The sequence below is a fragment of the Amborella trichopoda genome, chromosome 7, assembly GCF_054954075.1.
Source record: "Amborella trichopoda isolate Santa Cruz 75 chromosome 7, AtrichopodaSantaCruz75HAP2 v2.0, whole genome shotgun sequence".
In the NCBI taxonomy this organism is placed as follows: domain Eukaryota; kingdom Viridiplantae; phylum Streptophyta; class Magnoliopsida; order Amborellales; family Amborellaceae; genus Amborella; species Amborella trichopoda.
Window position 1 is genome coordinate 32651363 of NC_142342.1, and position 19336 is coordinate 32670698.

Consider the following 19336-nt stretch of genomic DNA (forward strand, 5'->3'; position numbering starts at 1 on the left):
AATCGAGAAGAGTTCTAGTGGGTTATCCCTTGATGAGGTCGGACTATACCTGGGTAAGAGAGCCGAGGGACTGTGTGACCCTTGTGTGTGATGGTGGCCTATGGATACGGGGGCTTAAGCCTCATCCTTGTACTATCACATGATATACATATTGATAGACCGTTCAAGAAAGCGAGCAAGCCACATTTTAAGGTGAAGCATATGCATGTGCAAGAGATACGCCTATGTGCCATAGAGCTGTGGTCGCATCAAGTCTATGTGATCTTGGCTCGTCTCTAGGGGAGAACCTGAAATCCACTGACTGGGATTGCAATCCCTTAGTTCATCGTCTAAACTTTGGTGACCCACTAATGAGCCCCTGCTTGGACTGTGGGTAATGGGCAACACTGGGTCAGCATGATAAAGCAAGCGTGATCTGTAGTCCACAGTTGAAGGTAGAGTGCCCCATTATTGATTTAATTCATTGACCATATGGATCATTTTCCTATCAAATTAATTTAATTATGTTTTTTTATGGCAGATATTATTTTAGAATTATTATTTGAATTTTTATAAATCCCTAGATATTTTATTTCTGAAATTTGGGTTTATAAAATTACAGATATTGTTTTTTTAATGATTGAAATATTAAAATAATATTTTAAAATTTATTATTTTTAAAGATATAAAATTTTATGGAGGCTCAGTGCATGTGGGCCCACTATATTTTAGAAGGTGAGGCCCATTGACACGCCACCTTTTGAGGGGAGGTTTATCCCATGGGTGGCACCTCCCCATCTTTATGGGATTTATTAATATATTTTATTTTAAATTGCTTTGAGTTGATAAAGTGTTTTATCTTTAAGAGATTTGAGTAAAATCTTCTAGAAGTGAGTAAAATCTTCTAGAAGGCCTGATAAAGCTTATGGATATATTTTAGATGAATACAATATTTTTAATTAATCAATTTTTATTTGATGGGATAGTGGTCAAAGGAAAAGAGAGATAATGGCTCATCACATTTTATAATATTGATGGCCCATCTATAAAATAAATGGCTCAGATTTCTCACCCCACAAGCTACACTTAATCGACAGTTCAGATAAAATCTTATGAGACAAGCAATGAAAAACTTGGACCCAATATTATCTTTTCTCTCACAAAATTTTCTCTCTCCTCCCTCTTATGAACCCTCTCTCGAAAAAAAATTCTCACGTAACTCTCTCTCTCTCCTCCCTCTCATGAAAAAAAGATCCTCACGACATTCTCTCTCTATCATTCTTTTCTCATGCAACTCTCTCTTTTTCCTCACCCAACTCCTTCTGTCTCCTACTTTCTCTTATCTTCTCTCCCTCTCTTATTTTATCTTCTCCACGCCCCATTATATAAAAGGGGGGCTCACGCCCCATTCTCAAACACCTTTCTTTCTCTAGTTTTTGGGGCTTTGATAAAAAAAATTAGAAAGGAGAATTTTTTCTTGAAGTAATTTTTGGGGATTGATCCTGAAGAGTTTTGGGTGAATATGAGGGTCCCATTGAAGAGCATTCGAAGAGCTTGGCTGAAATTAGCTTTCCCAGTTGAGATTGAAAGAAAACCGTCGATCCCGTGCCATCGAATGGTAGTGACTCGGTGTGGGATGTAATAAGCCCGGTTGAGGTAATATCTGGCATTCTCTTTTGATTCTTGCATATTTAATTCTATAGTCTTTCTATTCTCAAGCACAAGATTTGTGGTTATTTTATTTAGTTAAAGAATATTGGTTCAATAGTATCAAAGTTCTTAAGATTATGGGTTGGTAAATGTTTATTTTATTTGAAGCAAGAGTTACTGTAATAAGACTACTTGCAAGTGATATTTGCCAAAGAAAATAAAAGAAAAAGGGTGAGAAAAAAAAAATCCCCGTTAAAGATCACACTAGTCGAACTTTCATTAGTATCAGAGAAAGGTTGATATTTGATGTCATTAAATGTGTTTTTTCTTTATTGAGTCAAGATCAAACTTGGAAATGAGATATGAGAAAGCTAATAATCTTTGTGGTCAAGTAATATACCCCGGTTAAGAATTATTGAAATATTCAAAACACCAAAAAAGACACTCTGCAAAAAGGGTATTCTGTACTATTTTGGAGTAGTTATATGAATAAGATAATGACGTATTTCTCTATTATATACTTCAATGACTTTGTGTGTCTTTGAGAGTAGGATCTATCTACAAAATTTCAGTAGGAGATCCTAAGGGAATTGAGAGTTATGGACTCATGAATGAAGGGTGTCAGTTTTGTCCCTACAAAATCTAAGAACTATCTATTGAATTCCGTAATTTTTCCCGTCAATGATATGCTTTTGTTTCTTGCTGAAATTTTACTATGACTCATAAAATCAAGTGTTTTGTCTCATAAAATCAAGTGTACTTTCAAACAAAAAAGGTTTCATCAAGAAATTCCTTGTGGTTTAAAAGATATAATCGATTTATTAAAAGGTCCGCAAGTGCTATTTTTTGCAACAAAAATTATTTTCATAACTTGGAAGTCAAGATTTTATTTTTATGCTTAACATAATATTTTGTGGCTCACACTAAGTTTTTAGACTTCAATTTTGAGTCTAGTTTCTAATGAAATTTATTTGAGAGAGAAATATCTACGGGAAGAGGGGAATATTTATTTTGGATTGAAGAGAGGTCATCCTAAATTTTCTGCAATTATGGTATTCTCTTTATTGAGACTTAAATATAATTATCAAGTTTACTTAACAGAGTGATATGAAGCTTGTGGAAGTATATGTGCTACTATTATGTGTCTACTTTTAAACAAAATTTGTTTGAAAGGAAAACTCCAAAAGGGTAGAGAGAATATTGTAGACACCCCATTTTAAATCTAACAAATTTTATGATTTTCTGAACCCTGAGGACCACATTATCTTAGTAGACCCAATTTAATTATCCCAAAACTACCCAAATCCTATTCTAATTTGAAGTAGAGCCCAAGATCTTTCCAACGGTCTAAGAATCGTCTGAATCGGACTAACAGATAAAATGATATAACAAATGACAATTTAGTCCCAGTGAGACCTAACTGTCAGGCCTCGGGCCGGGCTGTAACGAGCCCTACAGGCCTAGGAGCTGGCTGATGACACAGTCAACGCATCTGTTGATGCAATAAACACGTTTTTTTTAATTAGATAATGTTATAACTTCAAGATAAATCCAAAAAATTCTAAAAAAACTCTAAAAAACTTAGAAAAAATCACCAATTGAATCTTATAAATACTCCATCTCCCTAACCCAACCTAAAAGGAGAGAAAAAAAAGAGACAAAAAAAACCTTAGAAATCCTCGAAATTAGAAATATAGCCAAAAAATTTCAAATATTAGAAAAATCCTTAAACAATTCCTAAAAATTTTGGAAAAATACTCAAAAATTTCAAAAAATTAGAGAAAATATCAGAAGTCATATTCAACCTCTAGAGATCCCAAAACCCTTAGAAATCTAAGGAAATTCTCCTCTAACCTCTGGAGATCCCAAAACCCTTAGAAAACTAAGGAAATTTTCTTCCAATCCCAAAAAAAGCTTAGGTAAACCCTAAAATTCTCAGTTTTTCCCTTTGCCTGAGGAACCCTAGATCTAGGTCAAAAGAACCTTAGATCTACCAATTCCAGCAAGCAAATGAATCCAAAAAAGGAGATGGTGGCGTAAATTAGAAGAGCGGCCAGATCCAAGCTCGAAACTCTAGGTTTTGGGTCTTTAGAGGTAAATATATCTTTCTTTGCTTAATTTAGTTTGTTTTTCATCATTTAATTATCTGCTTTACTTTATCTTTTCTGAAAACTAATTCATCCTTAGATTTAATTAAATTTAGAATCGTTTTTAGGTCAAATACGGATTTGGAGCTGACGCTGCCAGTGGACTCAGAAAAAGACCAGATCCGTATAGATCTGAGATTTTTCTGAGCCCATAATTAAAGAAACCTCACTTTCTCCACTTTTTAAAAAATAATACAGTTTTTGCTAAGATTTGAGTAGATCTCATCACAGAGATCGGCACAGATCGGAGTGTGAACAATTTGGCGCCCACCGTGGAGCTATTTCGAGCATGATCCAAGCTTCAAAATAAGATTTTTATTCACTATTTTTCACTGTTTTCAGTCACAAAAAGTCCCAAAAGTTGGCTGTTACCAGAATCTAGGGTTTCGGTGCTCCGAAACCCTACTTTTTCTAAAAGACACTCCCAGTGTCGCCCAAATTCAAAGGTCTCAGAAACCTTTGAAACTTTGTAGATCTGTTCTATGGACTCTTTTGTGACTGCACAAAAAATTTGAGATCAAAATAAATTTTTTAAAAATACAAAACAATTATTTTCAATTCAATCTGGGCTTTTCAATTTTACTTTTTTTTAATTTATTTCATTATAAATATTTTTATTTCTTGCTTCTTCCAAGATTAAAGTAGTCTTATTTCATCAAGATTAATAAGATAAAAAAATAAAAAAATAAAAAAAATAATGTTTTGGGCGACACCAGCCTTGTCACCCACCCTGCAAGGCCGACACCACTGGTGCTGCCTGGGCGCGACAGCACCCGTGTCGCCCAACTGCAAGTGTCCGAGAAATATTTTGGGACCCCACAGGACCATTCCAGGGACTTTTGGCTTCATGTTGACTAATTTTTTCCCTAAAATAAAATTTTAAAAAATATAAAAAAATATTTTGCTTCAGATAGATCTATTGCCCTTTTAATTTTATTTTAGTTCGTTAATTTTGACTGAAATCATATTTTCTTGCTTAGTTTAACTGTGTTTCATCAAAATTAAAAAGATAAAAAATAAAAAAATACATTAGGGTTGCTTACCCCTCCAAACTTAAACCCACTCTTGATCCGAGCCAAGACTTGTGCACCATCTAGTCTAGGTTCTAGCATAGGGCTAAGCTTAAGAGTTGCCTCTAGGGCTAGACTAAGCTTACTCTAGTTCAAGGTCTTAACCAAAATCCATTGAGTCTAGTAAGTCTAGGTTCTAGTCTAGTCTTAGCATAGGTCTTAGCTAAAGTTTTTGCCTCTAGTGTCAAGCTAGGTTTGCCTTAAGTCGTCGAGTTTAGATCTTACCTAAGTCTAGATTTTAGAATCTAGCCAAAAGGAATCACCATGTCAGTCACTCAAGGCAACCATGATGACTGCTCCACAGTCGACTCTAAGCCTAACCTGCCCCAACCTAGGGACCAATATGCTGCAATCCCTTGGAGTTATCAACAGACCTCAGGACAATCCATTAAACGCTTAAGTCTTCAATTAGAGGCAGAGTCTCATGCATCCACTCCTAATCCTGAGATTTGTATGACCCGAAAAGTCGGATCTGACAAAAAAACCTTGAATATTCAGGGAGTCCGACCAGGCGTCGTCCTACAAGGGATTTTAGGCAACCAAAGTAGAAGTCGAGTGAGGGAAGAAATTCATGCAACATCTAAAGCCAATTCTCGTAACTAGAACCAAGATAACTCTGAGGTGCAGCGATCTCAAAACCAAGACCCACCTAGGTCTAGGGGATCTAACCCAACCTCGAGCCACCATAGTACAACTTATGGTGTCCTGAACACTATATGAACCAGAGGTGTCGACTAAAATCGACCCTTAGGCGAGATAGGCGTCCAAACTGCCCTCAAAAGTCTAGTTGACCTAGGTTACACTGTTCATGCCCCAGCTTAAGGGTCAATCCTAAACCAAGTTAGTGGTATAGGTCAACCCTTAACACAACCAAGTCAGCTGATTCTTCAATCGGTCCATCTAGTTCATCCGATCCAGCAAACCGTGTAATTTCTGCAACCGATGGCAACACCTATGGGTCAGTACGCCCCTCAGGCACCAATGTATCAAACTTCCTCAGTGACTGCGGCTCATCAATCTCAGGCCCATGCAGGCCAACATATACACGTAGTTTCTACTTATCAGTCTACAATTGGGAACCCACCAACTAGTGGGCCTACTGCCATGCCAAATAATCCAAGAAGGCACATTAAAAGCAATGCAGGATTTTCTTGTAAGAATGGGCATGCATGAAATTCTACCCCCAAATGCCTATGTTCATGAAACCCTTGAAGGCATGAAAGACCTTCCCCTGGGATTTATCCTCCTAGAATTTAGAAACAAGTTCAATGGGAAGAGCGATCCAGATACTCAAGTCAACACGTACCTCCTCTTCGTTCGGGCTTTGCGAGACATGCCTAACCAATTGAAGGCCATCTTTTCACAAACATTGATTGGTGAGGCCTTGAACTGGCATCGAAGAATAATGTCCGTTCGACCACACATCACTTCAGACGAAATATTCAACCTATTCATCTCTCACTACTGCGGGGTCGACACCAAGACCTCTCTCCCTGGCCGAACTCAGTGCAACAAAACAAAACCCAAGAGAATCCTTCGAGGATTTCATCGGTCGATTCCGTGAGGTGGCAATACGGGTCATAGAATGTCCACTTACAAACCCAGCCAAGATCTCCATAGTCTTAGAGAATGCTGCCCCCGAGTACAGGACCTTCTTCAGCCAAGGTCTTATCCCCCACTCTTTCGACTCCATGATCAAGCGGGTGGTGCGACATGAAAGGGCCAGAGGCACACCCCTAAGCACCAAGCCCGACAACAAGCCAATAACAACTCCCCAAAATATGAACAAAAACAAGGGGAATGCTTAGGGTCTGGTTAATGAGATCGTCGTTAACGGATTGGCCCAAGGTTCAGCTGGTCAACGCAACAATTAGAATCAAAAGCGAAGGGGTTAGCCTAGAGCTAACGCTCAAAATAATAACCAAAGGCGAGAGGATAATTTCATCCCTATCAAAGACCCATTAGAAAAAGTGTTGAAATTACTCTTGGCTAAGAATATGGTTTATCTCCCACCACCATTTGAACCACCTTTTCAAGTCATAGATAAGAGCAGGTGGTGCAAATGGCATCAAAACCATGCTCATGATACTCAAAACTGCATATATTTGAAACGGATGATTCAAGGGTTAATCAATAGGGGGGACATCACTGTCGCACCAAAAAATCAACTTGTCGAAGTGCCTAATTAAAAGATGGGTATCTTCACAAATCCTTTCCCTAAAAATATGGTCACAACAGTCGAAAAGCCGGGAGCTCAAGACAAATAGAAAGAGAACGTTGTCATTCACAAGATTGAGTGTGAAGACGAAGAAGATGATTCCAGTCAGTTCATATTAGCTTGTGATCATCACATTCAAGAACCTGAAGAAGATCTTTTGAGCCTCCTAGGAGGAAGCCTTTCATATCCAAACCTCGATAACCTTCTCAAATGGGACCGATATGACGAAGATGACACACTAGAGATTGATATGGTCACGACCAATGAAAATGCGTCATCTTCCAAACAAGGAGCCAACACCCCAAAGTCTCCGATTACTCTTGCAAGGGCTGATCCTATTGAGCTTCAAGCTGGCGAGGTCGACTCTTTAATTTGAAGAGGCCGAGTGTTCAAACTCATTCAATTGATGGTCGATACTCTCGATGAAAAAATGAGAAATACCTCAAAAACCAAACAACCAGTGGGGGACGTAGATCACGAGCCGAACAATGAAATTCAAGGATCTGCAACCACCTACGATCTACCAGCTGATCTCGGGAAGATCCACGCTCAAATCTCCATCTTGGAGCTACTCGCCAATTCGCCAGCACATAGAGCCCAGATCGAGGAGGTCTTTGTCAAGACACACATCCCGAGCAAAACATCGCCGGATGCGTTGGGCAGAATGATCAACCAGCTGATGACACCAACACCAATCGCGTTCACAGACGATGACATCCCAGTTAACTTTAACCAATTTCATGTCCAACCTCTACACATCACCATCTTCATGCAAGGATATGAGATACGAAGAGTACTTGTTGATAATGGGGCATCATTAAACACATGCCCTATGAAAACAGTGAAGCAGATAGGCAAAAGCCCAGATGACTTCGAGCCATGTCAACTAACTATTGCTACATACGACGGAACCAAAAGACAAGTTGAAGGCATACTGCCTCTCACACTCAAGATCGGCCCTACCGTCCAAGTGATAAAGTTTTATGTCTTGGACATAAAACCTTCTTTCAACATGTTGTTAGGAAGACCGTGGCTGCATGAAAATCTCGTGGTCACCTCTACACTCCATCAATGCCTCAAATTTCCAACTAAAAACGGCGTCGCAAAGGTATGTGCTGACCCCCTGCTTTTCTTGGTCCTAGTATACATAACGGGAAGCTAGTTGTGAGAGTCGAGCTCGGAGAAATCTCTCTCGCTTCCTTCAAGCAAGCCGATTGTTCCACCTTACGCCTAGAGGCCGGCGACCCTGTCCCTCAAATTTTGCAAACTTCTGCATGGATGGATGACATTATCCAATATCAACATCGATACGGTTTTGGGTCCCTCAAATCTTGGCATATGCTCTTTTCCCAAGGCTTGGGTAGTCAAGGGCAAGGTGTGACAGAGGCAATTTTTGAATCATTCGAAGCCAAAACTTAAAACAGAGATCGAAGAGGTCTCAGGTGTTCTCTCACCTTATTGCAAAGCCGAATGAAGCCTTCAAGCTATCGAAGCTATATATCTGGAGGCATTCAAAGCCTCGATCCTCTCGATGCCCGTCCTTCAAAACGGCCTAAGGTGATCCTTGAATTCGCAACGGGGAATAACTCTTCTTCCACATCTCAGAACATACAAGAACTAGGAATTGAAAACCTTTTTGCTGACCTGGATTTGAAGGTATGCACAATCAACTCTATGCCCGTCCTTCAAAACGGCCTAAGGTGATCCTTGAATTTGCAACGGGGAATAACTCTTCTTCCACATCTTAGAACACACAAGAACTAGGAATTGAAAACCTTCTTGCTGACCTCGATTTGAAGGTATGCACAATCAGCTCTAACACAGCCAAGCGTACTCATCCATCGATTTAAACCCATGAACAAAATTGGTCAATCACTCCCCTATCTCAAGAATGGCTGAAAGCATACCAACGACACCTTCAAGTCCCGGTGCAAGAAAATGGATAGGCGTATGGTGGCCATCTAACCACCCTACATGTCCAGTCCTCAACATTTCTCTCGCGAGTTTCATAAGGGACACCTCTTGTGTTACTTCAAAAACCATTGAAAAATCAAAACATGAAAAAACTAATAATAATGGAAAATAACTTTCAGAAACGGTGAACACTCAAGATAGCCCGATAACGGCGCACAATACCCAAGATGACGAATTGGATGAACAAGACGAAGATCAAAAGAGCCAAGAGATTGAAGAAATCTCTCAACCTGAGGAACTCACTTCCCATGTTGAGCAATTCAAGAAGAGGTTCGATGGAGACCCAACGGATATCATTGAAAAAACGATCAACATAAACTTAAGAACTGAGAAAGACCCAATGTTAACCAAGATTGGAACCTCCCTATCTCCTGAGGAGCGAGAAAAAATGATTTCTTTAGTCGACAACGCTGCGAGGTACGAGATGTTGTCATTCATGGATGGCATTTCAGGTTACAACTATTTCTTCATGGCAGAAGAAGACCAGACTAAGACTTCGTTTATAACACAATAGGGAACTTACTGCTACAAAGTCATGCCCTTTGGCCTAAAAAATGCAGGGGCAACTTATCAGCGGGTAATGACTAGCATCTTCCACGACTTAATGCTCCCCATCATGGAAACTTCGTTTATAACACAATAGGGAACTTACTGCTACAAAGTCATGCCCTTTGGCCTAAAAAATGCAGGGGCAACTTATCAGCGGGTAATGACTAGCATCTTCCACGACTTAATGCTCCCCATCATGGAAAACTATGTCGACGACATTCTGGTCAAGTCAAAGACCTGGCCTGATCATCTCACCAACCTAAGAACCATTTTCAAAAGGCTCTGGAAACATCAACTCAAACTCAATCTGCAAAAATGTGCCGTTGCGGTTGAATCCGAAAAATTATTAGGCTTTATAGTAAGCCAAATAGGCATTGAGGTGGACCCATCCAAAATACGAGCCATCATTGAAATGCCCTCTCCCCGGAACATCAGAGAAATTCGTGGGCTGCAAGGTCGCATACAAGCCATAAGGCGTTTTATCTCACAACTAGCAGACAAATGCGCACCGTTTAATAGACTACTCAAGAAAGATACCCCATTCATTTGGCATAATGAGTGCCAAGGAAAGTTTGATCAAATCAAGGAGTACCTTACCAAATCTCCCATCCTTAGTACTCTTAATCCAGATAAACCCATGTTCTTATACATGTCAGTGAGAGATAAGACCATGGGGGCAATATTAGGACAATACGATGACCATAGAAAAGAACAAACGATATACTATATCAGCAAGACTATGGTGGACTATGTGACAAGATACACGGATGTGAAGAGCATTGCTTGACACTTATGTGGGTCATGTAGAAGTTAAGACACTATGTCTTATCTCATTCAGTTAAACTCATCTCAAAAATATACCCACTCAAGTACCTATTGGAGAGACCAGTCCTGAACGGAAGTTTGACGAAGTGGAAAATGCTATTGAGTGAGTTTGATATCGAATATGTTACTCAAAACTCGATCAAAGGACAAGTCATTGCTGATCACTTAGTTGAACACGTACTGCCAAATAACACTCCCGTCAACCCGGATCTCCCTAATGAGAACCTCTTATCAATTGAGGAATCAATTTCGGAGCTATACTTCTATGGTACAATGAATGAATACGGATCAGGTATAGGAGTCATACTATGCTCACTGGAGAAGATTTTAATTTCGACGGCCATTAAATTGAATTTCTCATGTGCCAATAACGTTGTTGAATATGAAGCCTTCATAGTCGGGCTCGAGAATGCCATGGGAATGAAAATCCAACAAATACGAGTGATTGGTGACTCCTTATTCGTCATAAACCAAGTTCAAGGGATTTGGAAGGTGAAAAAAGAAAATCTCAAGCCCTATCAAGAAAAGTTGGAAAAGATGATCTCATATTTCAAGAAAGTCACTTTTCAGCATGTAACTAGGGAAAATCATCGGTTCGTCGACGCCCTTGCGACCCTCGCTTCAATAGTTGATATTCCTCCAGAAATCACCACGGTGCCATTCTATATCAAGAACCAACATGATCCTTCCCTAGCAAGGATCGAAGAAGAAATAGAGCAAGAAAATGAGAACGATGGGGAAGTATCTCTCGTGGCTTCAAATGCGTTAGTTAAGGTAAAACCATAGTTCCACGATGTTTTGTCCTTGCTGAAAGATGGGTTATACCCTGAAGGAGTCACCAAAAAGGATAAAAAAAGCCCTTCGAAGGTTTTCTATGGGATTCTTAGTAAGAGGTGATCTCATGTTCAAAACGTCCTTTGATGACATCATTCTACTGTATCTTAATCAACCAGAAATTGACCAAGTACTGACAGAGTTACACAATGAAAGAGGTCATTCCGGCGCAGTTGCCTTAGCTCGAAAAATCAGGCACCAAGGCTATTACTGGAACATCATGGCTGAAGATTGTTGGAAGTTCGTAAAGAGGTGTCCCAAATGTCAGTTTTATGAAGACCTCTTCTATCCATCGTCCGTACCACTTAACTTAACACCGTCTCTATGGCCCTTGGCCATGTGGGGTCTTGATATCATCGAAATGATCTCACCGAAAGCCTCAAATAGCCACCGTTTTATATTAACGGCTACAGAGTACATCACTAATTGGGTGGCGCCCTCATGATTTGTCAAAATTGAGGGACAACATGTTGCCCATTTCATAAAGAACAATATTGTATTCAGGTTCGGTGTTCCTGAGTCAATCATTACTGACAATGGATCCAATCTCAAAAATGAAAAGGTCTCTAAGGTGTGTAAAAAATTTGGGATAACACAGAAATTCTCCACACCTTACTACCCTCAACGAAATTGACAAGCAGAGGCTACAAACAAAGGACTTATCAGAATTATAGACAGAATAATAGAAAGTGGAAAGATTGGCACGAAAAGCTAACTGACGCGCTATGGGCCTATCAGACAACCAAGAAGACTCCTACTAGCATGACCCCGTACTCATTGGTATATAGTAAACAAGCAGTGTTACCTATTAAAGTTGAGATATCGTCTCTCTGAGTGCTTATTCATAAATATTCTCAGATGAAGAACAAAAGAGTGAAGCACGAATCGTTGCTCTCGTTAATTTGGATGAAAGACGACTACGAGCAACACAAAATATTGTTGCCTACTCGCGTAGAATTGAGAGGGCATACCAAAGTAAAGTTGTTCCTCGACATGGTACTCAAGAAAATCTTCCACACTTCGGAAAATCCACACCCTTTAGTCAAGTTCAAACCTAATTGAGAGGGGTCATTCGTGGTCACCCGAGTGCACACAGGCAATTCGTACAAGATCAAGAATCAAGAGGGGTGAGAGCTCAACGACCCCATCAATGCGATGTATCTCAAAAAATACTACCCGTAATGAGCTCAAAAGAGTGGTGAAAACCTGAAAAAGTATCATTAAAAAAAAAAAAAAAGGACGTGGTGAAAACCTGAAAGGGCATCACAGGTAAAAATAAAAAATAAAAAAAATAAAAAAAGTAAAAAAATCCAAGAAAGAACTTCTAATTCAAAAACACTTAAAGTACAAACAAGTACTTACAAGTTCCAACAATACGGCACAAGCAGACCCTGAGGAAGAAGGCTCTTTTTAAACTCTGCAAGTTCCCAACATAACCAACTCAGAAAGATGTGGGAGCATGATATGAATAGAAAACTGAAGTGACTTCGACAAATCCTTGAAGAACATCGAGACCTCTCTAAGATGGAAGCTTAGCGAGAATCGAGAGAACTCTTCATGGACCGGTGAAGCAAAGGCTGAAAGCTCCAAAGGTAAAAAGACAACTTCGAGACTTTTGAGTTCTCACGATCCCACAAGAAAATCATGTCATCATCTTTAGGTAATATATAATAAAGAAAATGACCACCAAAGTGGCCACAAGTGGCAAAACTGTAAGGCCCGTCCCTTTTAAAAGCGTTTTTTCAATTTGATTATTAAAACCTTCCATTTCCAAAACCCTTTTAGAAAGGAGTTCCTCCATGACTACAAGAGGTTCAACTGTCAGTCGATCTGGCCTCGTTCTCGAAGCCAACTTCCTACGCTTGTTATGAAGGCTTGAAACTAGCCAAGTACTCCATGGTTGTATGAGTATAATTACCAAGTACCATATATCGGAGATGGATGAACCTCGCCAATAAAGATATTGGCTAGTCTCAGAGCATTTTTCTATGAACTAGATCTCTTGAGGCAAAATGAGGCAAGCTCATCCCTGTGTGTGCGTACGATGTCCCAAAGTCTAATTCATAAAATGTCAAACTCGTGTGATGTAACAGAGTCGAGATAGGATAAACGTCAAACTCGTGCGACGTAAAAGAGCCAAGACAGGATAAGCGTCAAGCTCGTGCGACGTTAAACAGCCGAGACAGGATAAACGTCAAACTCGTGTGACGTAAAAGAGCTAAGAAAGGATAAACATCAAACTCGTGTGATGTTAAAGAGTCGAGCAGGACAAACGTCAAACTCGTGTGACGTTAAAGAATCAAGACAGGAAAAACATCAAACTTGTGCGACGTAAAAGAGTTGATACAAGGACTGTCCAGCCTCGTATGAACTGAAAGGTTGGTGTATCCAGCGCACAACCACCATGTTCAATAGAAAAACGTCAACTCGTACAACGTAAAAGAGCCGAGACAGGGACCGTCTATCCCTGTATGATGTGAAAGGTCGGGTGTATCCAAGGCACAACCACCCTGTTCAATAGAAAAACGTCAAACTCGTGCGATGTAAAAGCGTCGAGACAGGTATTGTCTAGCCTTGTATGACGTGAAAGGTCGGGTGTATTCAGAGCACAACCACCCTGTTTCAATAGAAAAATATCAAATTCGTTTGACGTAAAAGAGCCGAGGCTGGTGCCTTCTATCCCTGTATGATGTGAAAGGTCGGGTTATCCAGAGCGCAACCACCATGTTCTATGGAAAAACATCAAACTCATGCGACGTAAAAGAGCCAAGGCAGACACCGTCTAGTCCCGTATGACACAAAAAGGTCAGGTGTATCTAGGGCACAACCACCCTATTCGATGGATTCCGTCTATCCTCATATTGACGTAAAAGGGTCGGGTGTATGATCCATCGCTGCATGACGCTAATCTTCTTAGAGGGCTCAATGGTTGCAGGAGTTAAAACTGCTCAATGGTTGCAGGAGTTAAAACTGCTAAACAACCTTGTTTTTTGAAATATCTCTCTCTTTTCAAACTTTTCACTATATGTCTTGTGTTTTCCAAAATATTTTATTTTCTTTGTAAAAATCGTAACATGTCTTTGCTCCGGGTTCTATTTCAAATCTCCCCCTCCTTTAAAAAATTCTAAAAAAAAAGTCTTAAAAAAACGAAGGAGCTTGGACACCTGTATATGATGATTACCGCGTTACCGCAATTGCCGCATTGCTGCCTCGTCTCTCACTTCAGATTCGATCAGACAAGTCTCTTCTTATAAAAAGCATTTTCTTATAGACAGCCTTAGGAAACCCTAAAGAGATCAAACAAAATGCCAAGGTTAAAAATTCAAACTACAAACCCTGAAGTTAGGTGGCATGGCTAGAAAATCTAACTCGTGTTTCAAGCTTGTGTAACTTACCGACATCTCATGCCGAAAACCCTAGAAGGAAAAATGTTCTAGGTGGGTGAGCTCGGTGAGCGCACTGATTTGGAAGAATAATTGATGTGCCCCCAGATCACGTGACCTCAAGAAGAAATTTAAAATGTATGTTTTATCTTTGACGTTCACCTGCCCCTCGAAGGATATGGAACGCCAAAATGTCTACTTCTTTGCCATTCACCTGTCCCTCGAAGGACAAGGAGTGTAAAAAATGAGCAACTGTAGACACCTCATTTTAAATCTGGCAAATTCTATGGTTTTCTAAACCCTTTAAATTACATAATCCTAGTATACCCAATTTAATTGCCCCAAAACTACCAAATCATATTCCAATTTGAAGTAGAGCCCAAGAGCTTTCTAATAGTCAAAGAATTGCCTGAATCAGACCTACGGATAAAAAGATATAACAAATGATAATTTAGTCCTTGTGAGACCCAACTGTCGGGCCGTGGGTCGGGCTATAATGGGCCCGACAGGCCCTGACATGGGTTGATGATGCAGTAAACTCATTTGATGATACAGTAAATGCGTTTTCTTTGATTAGATAAGGCTAAACTTCTAGATAAATCCAAGAATTTCCGAAAAAAACTCAAAAAAAATTTAAGAAAAATCACCAATTGAATCTTATAAATACCCCTCTCTCTAACCCAAACAGAGAGAGAAAAAAGAGACCAAAAAAACTTAAAAATTCTCCAAATTAGAAAAATAGCCCAAAAATACAAAAAATTGGAATAACCCTTAAAAAAATCCTAAAAATTTAGGAAAAATCCCAAAAAATTGGAAAAAATCGCAAAAGTCATATTCAACATCTAAAGATTCCAAAACCTTTAGAAAACAAAGGAAATTCTCCTCCAATCTTTGGAGATCCCAAAACTCTTAGAAAACTAAAAAAATTCTCCTTCAATCCCAAGAAAAGCCTTGGTAGACCCTAACTAAAATTCTCAGTTTTTCCCCTTACCTTAGGAACCCTAGATCTAGGTCAAAAGAACTTTAGATCTACCAATTCTAGCAAGCAAAGGAATCCAAAAAATGAGATGGTGACGTAAATCAGAACAGCGGTCCGATCCAAGCCCAAAACTCCGGGTTTCAGGTCCCTAGAGGTAAGTTTATCTTTCTTTGATTAATTTAGTTTGTTTTTCATCATTTAATTATCTGTTTTATTTTATTTTTTCTGGAAACTAATTCATCCTTAGATTTAATTAAATTTAGAAGCGTTTTTAGGTCAAATAGGGATTTGGAGATGACGCTGCTAGTGGACCAAAAAAAAGACCGGATTTATATAGATCTGGGATTTTTATGTGCCCATAATTTAAGTGACCGCACGTTCTCTACCTTTGAAAAAATAATATAATTTTTGCTAATATTTGAGCAGACCTCATCACAGAGATCGACGCAGATCGGAGTGTAAACAAACATACAATTTAGCTAGACAATATTCATCATGAAATTCTACAGTATAAGTTATTTTGTGATGTGTATGTCAACTTATTTATTTCTCTGAAAAAATATATTATTTGGGATTCACACCATGATATTAAGATTTGATTTTGAATCTAGTTTTCAACACAAGAGATTTTAGGTAGAAATTCTTTGAGATTTGAGGGAAACAATTTTTTTGTTGAGAGATGCTCTGCCTGATTTTCTGCTGAGAAAATTGCATTATGATGTAAAAGTCATTAAAAGGTAGACTCACTAAATGGTGTGATTTAAGGATGGAATTGAGCATTATTTTATATTATTGAGCCTATTTTAATACTCAAAAAGGATTTGGAGAGAAATTGAGAGATATCATATTTTTATCATAGGACACTCTTGTTCTATTCTGTAGTAAATCAAAAGATGTGGCATGTTAATGAACATCTTTGGATTCCTAGTAATGGAGACATTTTTAGGGCTGATTTAAAAGGGGTTTTATAGTGTGTCATGCATATGGTTTATTATAATAAAACTTCTGAGAGAGGTAATGCAGAGTTGAAAGGTACGACACTCTATATGAAGAATGAAGAATGTTCGATCTGAGAATAACAGAAAGAATGAGAAACACAATACCTACAAAAACATTTTGGTTTCTCTGAAATGAAGGGATATATAGAGAGGCTTGGGGGTAGTAAAGAAAAGTTAAAATATCAGTGGGAGAATCAAATTTGTGATATTTGAAATGATGGGATAAAAAATACGTTTTTCTTTACAGTGTGATACAAAGAAGAATCCAAGTGCCTTAGAGATGGACACATCGTGACATGTGAAAGTGAAGACCAATAGATTCTTCATCAGTTGTGTGCTCTTCCAAGATCGCCAAACGATTGTAAAAGTAACGGAGCAAGAAAGCTCAAGTACCACACTACATGGTTTTTGAGGTATGAAAGCTATCTCATATTACATGGTAAGGTCATATAGGGAAAGAGGATTCAGTAACTTTTTATATGCTTTGGCTAATGGTTTTATGAATATGTTTGAAGTATATGGATATTGAGTGAAAAGTGCTAACGAATTTGAAAGATCTTATTTATGAATAACATGTGTTATAGTGCCTCTTTTTACTAAGAGTACAAACTACTTAAGGTAGTCATATACATGGAGATGTTAAGTATGAGATACGAGATATGGATATAGCTCATTCAACTATGTAAGCATAAAACGAGTGTTCTGATAGAACTTGGTCTTAATAGCCATCCTCCCAATAATGTTCAATAATATGATGTGTTGCATGTAATGATGATCTCTTCATAAAGTCTCAATATTCGCCGAAAAGAAATTTTTGTCATGATTTTCATAACCATTCTTTAGTCATGCTTTGTTTTAGATAAAATTGTTATATGAACTTTACGGCTAGTTTTTGTAGCTATAAAACATGACTTGGTAGGTGAATGCGGTAAAATGATTTGTGAAGAGTAAACATATATTTTAATATTAAATTGGATATTTTGAGAAAAAAACCTAAGTCTATGAATATCGTTTTGAGAAAACCCCATAGTCATATTAGGTCCACTAAGCCTTTATGAAAAATCATTTTAAACCGTCATACTATTAACTAACCATTACTTGTGATATATATATCCCAAGTCAATTTTTTTTTAAAAGGGAGAAAATCATTATGCTTTCAAGGTATTTATAAAATTGGGAGAAAGTTTGTCATGCACAGGCTTTTTAAAATACCCATATGCCTTGATTCATGTTTGTAGTTATTTAGAATCATCTATTACCTAAGACCTTGAACTATAGGAAATGTTTCAGGAATGCCATCTTGCAAGGCTTCCTTTACATATATTATGGTAATTAAATAACTTGGTTTGTATGAATTTACCACCAAGATGACTAGTGTGGTTGAACTTTTTTTGTAGTTCATAATGATTTTACTTATTGTAAAACCAGTGGGTATTGAATTACACTTTGCATGAGACTTGCTATGCTACCTCATGATATAGGCATAAAATGTTGAGATTTGTATATATTATATGTGCAATAATTGAATGGGAGTTGTCCCATATTTTTTCAGCTTCTTGGATATTCAGATATACAGATGCAAACTATGTCAAGGATCCAGATGATGTGAAGTCTACATCTGGGTACGTTTTTGTGCTTGGAGGGAGAGCAACTTCTTGGAAATCAACATGATGCGATGGCATTGTCCATCATGTAAGCAGAATACATGACGTGCTATTTGGCAGCCAAGGAGGCCGTATGAATTAAGGAATATCTTAATCGACTTGACTTTTTTGCCCTTTATATAAGAATCCCTAGAGTCATTTTCACCAAAGGCTATAATACTCTCAATCTTTTGAAGAAACATAGGATCACTGATTTTGGCTATTACCTAGCGTAACATTTTGTGCTCCCTTTATAAAGGCCAAGGGAAATGACATTTTCAAGTAATATTTATTTTTCAAAAAATTTGCTTCAAGTACACACCATGTCACTTTCAAAGGTGGATCCCATAGAAATTGGAGGGAGCCTTCCAAGTCTTAAACATGAAGTTGCAATCCAAAGTCCCGGATAATTGTTGGGTTTATGTGGCCTTTAAAGGTCTTATGAGTGATTGTGAAAAAACATTTGATACAGTGGATCATGGCTCAGTGAGAGTGTGATCCCTTATAAGCTATATCATGCAAACAAGGTTTGCATATACCAGTCTATGTTTGACGGTCTAGGCCAGTCGATTGGGAAAAACCCATATTGCCTGAGCATAAAAAATAAACCGATAAGGGTTCTAGTGGGTTATCCCTTGATGATGTTGGAGTATGTCCGAATGAGAGAGCCAAGGGACTATGTGACCCTTGTGTGTGATGGTGACCTACGGAGACGGGAGCCAAAGCCTCATCCATATACCATCACACGACATGCATATTGATAGACCATTTGGGAAAGCGAGCAAGCTACCTTTGACGGTGAAGTGTATGCATGTACGAAAGATACCCATATGCTCTATAGAGTTGTGGTCGCATCAGGTCTAGGTGATATTGACTCGTCTCTAGGGGAGAACCTGAAATCCACAGACTATGATTGCGATCCCTTGCGCGTCGACTAGACTTTGGTGACCCACTAATGAGCCCCTACTTGGACTGTGGATCATGGGCAACGCTGGGTCGGCATGATAAAGCAAAGATGGCCTATAGTCCACAGTTGAAGGTGGAGTGCCCCATTATTGATTTAATTCCTTGACCATATAGATCATTT

At 38.6% G+C, this 19336-nt stretch overlaps 1 long non-coding RNA gene across 1 annotated transcript; it reads left to right on the plus strand.

The window, feature by feature from the left end:
* The first annotated feature begins 1369 nt into the window (after window positions 1–1369).
* On the plus strand, window positions 1370–18419 carry LOC148781350 (uncharacterized). The gene is made up of 3 exons (XR_016058832.1): window positions 1370–1635; window positions 16854–17019; window positions 18159–18419. It is a non-coding gene; the product is annotated as an uncharacterized LOC148781350 (long non-coding RNA).
* The last annotated feature ends 917 nt before the right edge of the window (window positions 18420–19336 follow it).